We start from the raw sequence: 7,777 nt of genomic DNA on the forward strand, positions 1-7,777 counted from the left end.
AAATGGCTCTGCTTCAGCTTCTTTCTGTGGGATTTAGGGTGGTTTGTTGTCTGAGTTATCAGTGGAAGAGTTTCAGCCTTTAGTGAAGTCAGAGGTGGGAAAATTTAAGGTTTGAGTCATCCCAGGTGGGAAGGTTGAACCCCAGGGCAGGGGTTGGGGGTTTTGGAGAAGAGACCTCATGGACTGGGGGGAGCTGAATCCAAGCAGTGCAAAAGGATCTGAGCAGGTTCCTGCTGTTGTCTCGTGGCACTTTGAAAACAGCAAATAAAAGTCATCCAAGACAGCCTCTCTGTCTGCAAAACAAATTGACAGCAACAAGAATTAATTTAGTGTCTTAAAATATCAGCATAACCAATGTTCCATTTGAATGTCTTCTTTCAGGTATTGGAAATTTGACTGAAGGCTGCGTATCATGCACTGGGGAAGGTAAGAATTGTTTAATCCTGATTCTGATGTGTTGGTGTTAATTTCTCTTTATTCTTAACATCATTGCATTAAATGTCAGAATGTCCTTTGTGTTGTTTGTGTTTTAAAGAATTTGTCCTGGAGTTTCTCTGTGCCCTGACAGGGGGTTTTGATTTCCCTTTTTAAAAGAATATATAAATCTGCATTTAAGTGTATGTGTTGCATTTAGGTAATTCTACATTGGAAGGTTTATGGAACATGTGGAACGATTTGCCTTCAGCTATTATTGTAAATGGGAAATTGTAAATTATATATATTTAACAGGATGTATGAAAGCTGTAGAGTGACTCTTTTTCAAAGGGATATTGATATCTTGTTATCAATAATGTTTCAGAGGTTTTTTTTTCTGGTTAGGCTCTTATTGTTCTTGTCAAGAGATTTTCAAAATTGGTGTTTAATTAATCATTGAATGATTGACTCTGCAATTGAATTAGTCAAAAAAACCTGTGGTGTTTCTGGAACTCAAATTTTCTTAATGGCCTCTCAGTTTGAATGTCAAAGGGAATCAATCTTGTTAGTGGAGAGGTGAGTTTTGTTCTACAGACCCTGAAATTATCTGGAGGGGGTTTTTTTCCAACATGCTTTTAAGTCTGAATGATGTTGTTTCTGAAGGAGAACAAGATGTTTTCAGAGCTTACAATTATTTGAAAAATGAATGTTGTCTTAGTTTTAGATGTTATTACTGTATCTGTTCAGGGAGACTGCAGATGGTTTCTGACAAAAATATTTAATTTCTTAATTCTTGGGAGTTTCTCCTTTGTCCTGGAGTGTGTTCACAATGAAAACTGAAGATGGAGATCAAGTAAATATTTTCATTCAGCCTGGCTCTTTTGGAATGGGCTCTCTTGGTGTGAGGTTTTCAAAGACAGCATGATAAATCCTGTGATGGATCACTTTCTAGTCTTTCTAGTGGTCTGAAAGGAAAAGCTTATTTCTTAATATAAAAGATAACTTTGAATAATGGACTCCTCATCCCTTTGGACAGTACTCCTGAATTAGCCTCAGAGCTCCTTCTCAGGTGAAATCTCATTTTCAGGTTCCCCACAGTAAAAAGGAGACGCTGATCCCCATTCCATGTGGGAAGTGTTTTCAATCTGCTGATGAAAAGTACTTCTGAGGAGTTAGGCAACCTTGATTAATTGAGCCTGAATAAGAAGTGCAGGATCAAATCTCAGGATATTATTTTTAGGCTGCAGCCTTGTGTTCTGCATTCCAAATCCTTAAATGCCAGCTTGATAGGAAGTGTGGAGGACTGGAGCAGACAGTTCTGGGCACGCTGGTAATGCTTTGCAAATGCTGACACCAGCCCAGCCAGGAGGATGGAAATTGCTTTCTGTTTACAGAGCCTTTAACTCTTGGGTAAACACTCCTCATTAGTGAGGATGTGACTGGAATTTGGGTTCAATGCCTCCATTCTGGGGATGCCTCAGGATTTCAGCTTTTCTGTTTTCCATCTATCTGTAACCCTGCAGCTCTTTAGTGTGTAACTCCAACCTCCACACTCAGTGTGAGCTGCTGCTTCCCCATTTGGGGCCGACACAACAATTCCTCTCCAGGCCTGGCAATCAAGGACACCTCACTGCCTCAGGGCCCCGAGATGGGAACAAAAGTGAGTTGGGGGAGCAAACTGGGGTCAATGACTTCATTACCTGAAGCTGGAATTGGCAGATTCACCCCCAATATGCAAATGGACCGAACTTATACAAGTGTGCAAACCCTGACCCATCATCCATTTTTGGGTGTAGCCCCTGGGGGGCTTTATCTGCCTAAAATTGGGCCCTTCAATAAATAAGAGCTTTTTATTCCCTTAATTCTGTCTGGCCTCTGTTCTTAGGTAGCCCAGAAGGCATCAGTGGCACTGGGAGTGAAAAGGGGATTTGAAATAAAAGCTGATGTGGGGAAGCCCTTGGTGAATGTGCCTTTAGAAGGTCAGCAGTGCCCTGTGGGGTGTTTAGGTCTGGGAAGGGCCCCACAAGGCAGAATTTGGATCTTGTGTGGGGAGTGGGAACAGCAGTGTCACCCAAGCTGCTGAGATAGCCTCAAAAGTGAATTTTGTGTGCCCAAAGTCTGCCCCTGCCCCAGTGGCAGCGAGCCTTGGGATCCAGGCCTGTGCTCTCAAGGAACAAGCACAACGTGGTTTTTAGGGAAAAGTGGTCACACACTCTGCTGTACTTGACAAAATGGCACATTTGGGGACTGCAGATTCAGCTTTTATACATATTTCATCTCTGGGGGAGGGCAGGAGTTTGTCTCCCACGTTCCTCAGCAGCACATGAGCCTTGCTGAGTCAAAGCCAGGCCCTGAGGATGCCAAGTTTGAGTTTTGCTTCTGGTCTTGTGGCTCAAAACTGCCTGTGCTTGACCAAAGTGACTCCGGGAGTAGGGATTTGAAAGGAAACATTTGTGCTTTGCAGTGCTATAATTACAAAATTCTACTTGATTACCTGTCAAGCTAATTAAAACAGTGACAGGCCAGCAGTCCTCTTAGAGTTTGTAGCGTGTGTGCTTTGTATCCCACAACCAGGCTCAGAGTGTAAATTTAATTAGAATTATTACCAGCAGACAATGCACAGTTGTGCTGGAGAAATGTCCTAAAACTGAATGCTCTGAAAAAGGAGATTGTGGTGGGCAGAGTCTGGTTCTAGGGCATGGTTTGACAAGGTTGGGACTGGTTTTGTGCACTGGCAGCTCCCCCTTTGCCTGCTGTGTGACTGTGTCTGGCAGCTCTTGGCTCAGCTGGAGGTGCTGGGGGTCAGTGTGGAAGAGGATTACTTGGATGGACACTGAACTGCCTCCAACGTGCAATTTTTAGATCCCTCCTTCAAAGACCGGGGTTGTTTGTGATCTCCAGGCATCCTTCTGCTTCCCAGGATCCTGAATTGTCCTCCTTCCCTGGCTCCTCACTGTCAGATGTGTCTGCCACCACGTCCTCCTACTCTTCCTAATCCTCTGAAAATCTGCTGTGTCCTTTCTTTTCCTCTTTATTATCTCCTGCTTCCAGCCTGATTCCCTTCTCCTGCTTTTCACCTTCTGTGCCTCTCTGCCATCCCTTTCCTTGGCTGCCTCCTTCTCCCCTTATCACTTGGGTTCCTCGTGCCGCCCAAAAACCCCCCAAAATTAAAACAGTTGTTCTGAAGTAATTTGATGACACTGAATCATCAGAACTTTAGGGTGGTTTAAGTTGTGTTTTTAGAGGATGGGCTGGGAGAGAGCATCCTGACTTTGCAGCAGAGTGAGACGGCAGCTTTTTGATACAACCCTGATTGTAATTTGTTATTGCAGAGTCTGCATTTTGCTCGAGATTTGGAGTCTTTGTTTTGTTTTTTGAACTTGAGTAATATTTAAGATGCAGTCCTCATGTCTTGACTTTTCACCCTAAGATCATGATAAATACTTGGACAAAACTTAGGATAAAGTTGAGTTCAGTCACAGGTGCCTGGCCAGATCTTTCCCTTGCACAGAGATTTTGGAAGCACAGGTAATTACCAGGTGATAGCTCAAGGGATGTGCCTCATTCCAGCGTTTCAGAGTATCTCCTTTCAGAATATGTGTGAGACGTGTTGTCTGTGCTCCCTGAGTGGGAATATGGGGCTGCAATGACACCAAGGAATGTCTGGGAAGGCAACAAGGCTGTTAAATCTGAAATCTACACAAGGCATACTTTGGCACCAAGCAAGTCTGCCCTTCTGCACTTGTTTGATATTATAGAAGAGATTATTGTGGCCTTACAAGAAGGTTAAGACGTGGTGAAGTTTAATATACTCTGGAAATAGTCCTGCTAAAGCCACTGCAGCTGGTGATTGATGAGGCAGGTTATGATGGGAGCTCTCAATCTTGTGTTTGTGTGTGCAAATTGCCATTTCCCAGCCTTTTCAAGGTTGCTAACTTTATCTTGTGCTGCAGCCCATATTTAAGGATTTCATGTTGAATTAGCCTTTGATTAAGGGCAAAGGAGCTTTGATGATAAAATGCCACTACCAGTGGTTCTGTGGACTGGCTTGGAATAACTTATCAATCACTCCACGGCTGAGAACACGTTGTGGACATGAGGGTCACTCTTTGAGGATTAATTTTTCTCAGATAAACAGCTCATGGCTGTTGGATGATTATGGTCAGAAGCAATTATGGTGGTTTTAAACTGCTCATTACTACAACAAAGAGTCACTGGACTGAGTTTTGAGCCTCTGCCTAAATAGCTGGGTCAAGATGGGTCAGCCTGGATTCCAAGGTGTTATTGAATGATAGGAGTTGCTGGGAGTTCCGGCACAGCTGGGTCCTGCCAGTTTGTTTTCCCTATTTTTTTTTCCTCCTATTAGCTGAATTTCTGCACCTTTTAGGTGAGTAACTCAAACAGGCAGCTGGCAGGTCTGTGGAGTCCCCTGTAAACAGCAAACATGTATTTTCAGGTATTCTGAAGAATGTTTCACAGCTGGTTTAGGTCCCAGGTGTCACTGCTTGTTTGTGATCCTCTGGGCTCCCGATTTCCATTTTTCTGTCTCCTTTTTTAATTCCTGCAACGCTGTCATCAGCTCAGCTGAGAGACTGGATGAGCACAGTGTGAGGACTCATGATGCTCCTCATGGCTGGAAAAGTGGTGGAGCCTGAAAGCCAAAGCGTGTCTGAGATAAATTCCTATTTAATAGGAAAAAAAAAGACCCCCAAACACCAGTGATATGGGCAGCTGCTGTCACGAGCACTGCATGAAAGGGATGAGAAACTGCCGTATGGAGGGATTAGTGTAGTGAGGAATAAACTGCTGAATCACTGGGAGCAAGGAGGGAATAGAGAGTGGAGAGGCTGTGTGGGGAAAAAAAATAAAATGGCTGCTGGAATTCAATTAAAATCACAGTGGGATTTGCTGCTGGAGATGGAGCATCAGTCATCCCCGAGCTGGGGGTGGCTGTGCCTCCAGGGGTGCTTAAGTGAGTGTAGAGCTCCTTAAAAAATGCTGGAGAGGCAGTGCTGCAGCAGGAGAGCCCCATTTCCTCCCAGAGTGATGTGTTTTCCCCAGCACACCTCGCAGGCTGGATTGCTGCTCACTCCTCAGCCTCTGACACTTCTCCATAGATTATCCCAGGCCAGAGGTGGAGTTTGTCCTGCAGCCTGGGAGAGGAGCACCCTCTGGGAATGCTGCTCGGGCTGTGGGGCTGCAAATCAGCTGGGGCGGTTATGGTCGTTTTTTCTTTCAATTATTTGGATTATTTAATCATTTTGGTTATTTAAGGACGTGCTTGTGAAGGGCTGAGTGGCTTGAACAGCCTCCACTTGTGCCATGAGTGGTGTCCACAGTGCAAATCCAAAAAAAAACCCCAAAACAGCCCTAAAAGCAGCTCTGTCCCCAAGTGAAGGACACAGAATCAGGCTGGAGGTGGTTGGATTTTAGTCAGATGAAATTCCCCCATTTCACTGGGTTTTCAGTGAGTGTTTCTTGCTGCAGGTGGGACAGGAGGGATGACTGTGGCTCTGCCCATTACTGAAATGGCTCCTTTGCCATCAAATCTTGTGTTAATCATTTGAAATGCCTTCAATGCGCCCTCAGCGATTTGAAATAGCATCAATTAACATTTAGGAAATTAATTTCTGACTCCTGGAATATTAAACATTTACTTTTCAGATGGAAATGAGGTGTACTGGATGTGCATCTCTCGTGCCCCTTTTAACCCACAGCCTCATAAGGCAAAAAAATAAAAAGCTAAATTGGCAAACACAGAGGTTTGGTTTAGTGCTGGAATTGTGGCACATGGAATTATTGCTGCCAGGTTTGGTACTCCACCAGTGGCTTTAAAGTCTTTGCTCAGGTTCCAGACCAGGCTGGACTGGGCTTGGAGCAATCTGGGATAGTGGAAGGTGCCAGGGGTGGAACTGGATGAGCTTCAAGGTCCCTCCCAACCCAAACCAGTCTGGGATTCTGTGAGACTGAGAAATGGGGCTAAAAATTAGGAAACCCCAAACCAAAGCAAAGTCTGGGTGAAACACCTGATGCTGCCAGCCCCTCATGGCTCACTGTGGCACACTTTGATTTTACTCCTCCTTTTTAAAAGGTTTGATACCTCAAAATAAACAACTCAAGCGGAAACAAAGGTTCTTCAGGAAATGTATAATTCAGATTAATCTTTGTGGATTAAAATATTCAGTCTAATCATTGCTAGAACTGATTTTGTCACCCTTTTAGTTACAATAAAAATGTTGTAGATGTGATTCTGCATAAAGGTGTTGGAGTGTGCGTCACTCAAGAAATGTTTCTCTGTCTTTATGTTGGTGCAAATTTGCATCCCTTGATCCCCTAGAAGTATTTGGCAAATGGATTCCTTGCTTCAAAGGATCCATCTGCCAACTGAAGGGAAGAGAAATATTCCTTAGGGTCAGTTTTGAACTTTTTTTCTTTGAATTTGGATCTTAGTTTCTCAGGTTCACAGTTGTCCTTATTGAAAAGGAGAACAAGATGGTTTTGGTTTGTTTAATTCATTCAAACTGATCGTTGTTCCTGTTGATACCATTTTAAGAACAATGAAGCTCCTTACTTGCAAATACATATTTTGTTTGATTTCTCTTAATACTCTTTTTAAATGATTGATCTGCCTGTACCATGTTGCAAATTCTGGTGGTTTTTGTTGAGTTTAGAAGGGATCTGTAGAGGTGATGTAGTGCAACTGCCCTGCTAAAGTTTTCTAGTAAGAAGTTATTTTAGGATTTACTGAGTGGCAGCTGTCCTCAATACACCATGTGGCACAAAGAAGGAGCTGGAACCTGACTCGCTTTTTGTCTCCAGTCTGTAATTCCTTCTGCTCTTCTCCCACCACTTCAGCTCCCTCACCACTTGTAAATCCTTTAGGAGTTATCACTTCAGCTTACAGCCACTATTTTCATTCCTCCTCACACCAAAAGCTCCTGGCCATCAGTTCTTCCCTGCGTGCCTGTTCCTATGAGATCTGTGCTTTCCTTTGTGCTGCTGACTCACTGCCAGCTCTGAGTGCAGAGCTGTGCTGCTGTCCCTGCCTGTAATCTGTGTGTTTCCAGGGTTTAACTGCCCACTGTTGGAACTTCCAGAACATGGAGCCATGCAGGCAGTAAACTGCATTTCATGCACTGCTGAAGTTAATGGGAATTTGGAGCAGCTTTTTGGTGCCCTGCTTCAAAGCAGTTCAAAGATCTCTTATTTCCTCATTTTCCTCTTAATCTTCGTTCCTCTCATTCCACAAGAATTATCACAACTCTACTGTATCACCTGCTTTGATACAGGAGATCTTATCCTCAGCACAGTCCTTGAAGTCTTTTTTCTTCCATGGGAAGCAGACGGGGGGGAAAAAAAATGT

The 7,777-nt window shown here is 43.8% G+C and overlaps 1 protein-coding gene across 4 annotated transcripts in view; it reads left to right on the forward strand.

Moving 5' to 3' along the window:
* The first annotated feature begins 378 nt into the window (after positions 1-378).
* CNTN4 (contactin 4) overlaps positions 379-7,777 on the forward strand; it is a 236,488-nt gene continuing 229,089 nt past the window's right edge. For all 4 annotated transcript variants that reach the window (XM_031061618.1, XM_014309312.2, XM_031061619.1 and 1 more), the window contains exon 1: positions 379-426. The gene's annotated coding sequence lies outside the window, so the exon portion shown is untranslated. The remainder of the gene's footprint in view (positions 427-7,777) is intronic.

Source organism: Geospiza fortis, unplaced genomic scaffold, assembly GCF_000277835.1.
Source record: "Geospiza fortis unplaced genomic scaffold, GeoFor_1.0 scaffold128, whole genome shotgun sequence".
Classification (NCBI taxonomy): domain Eukaryota; kingdom Metazoa; phylum Chordata; class Aves; order Passeriformes; family Thraupidae; genus Geospiza; species Geospiza fortis.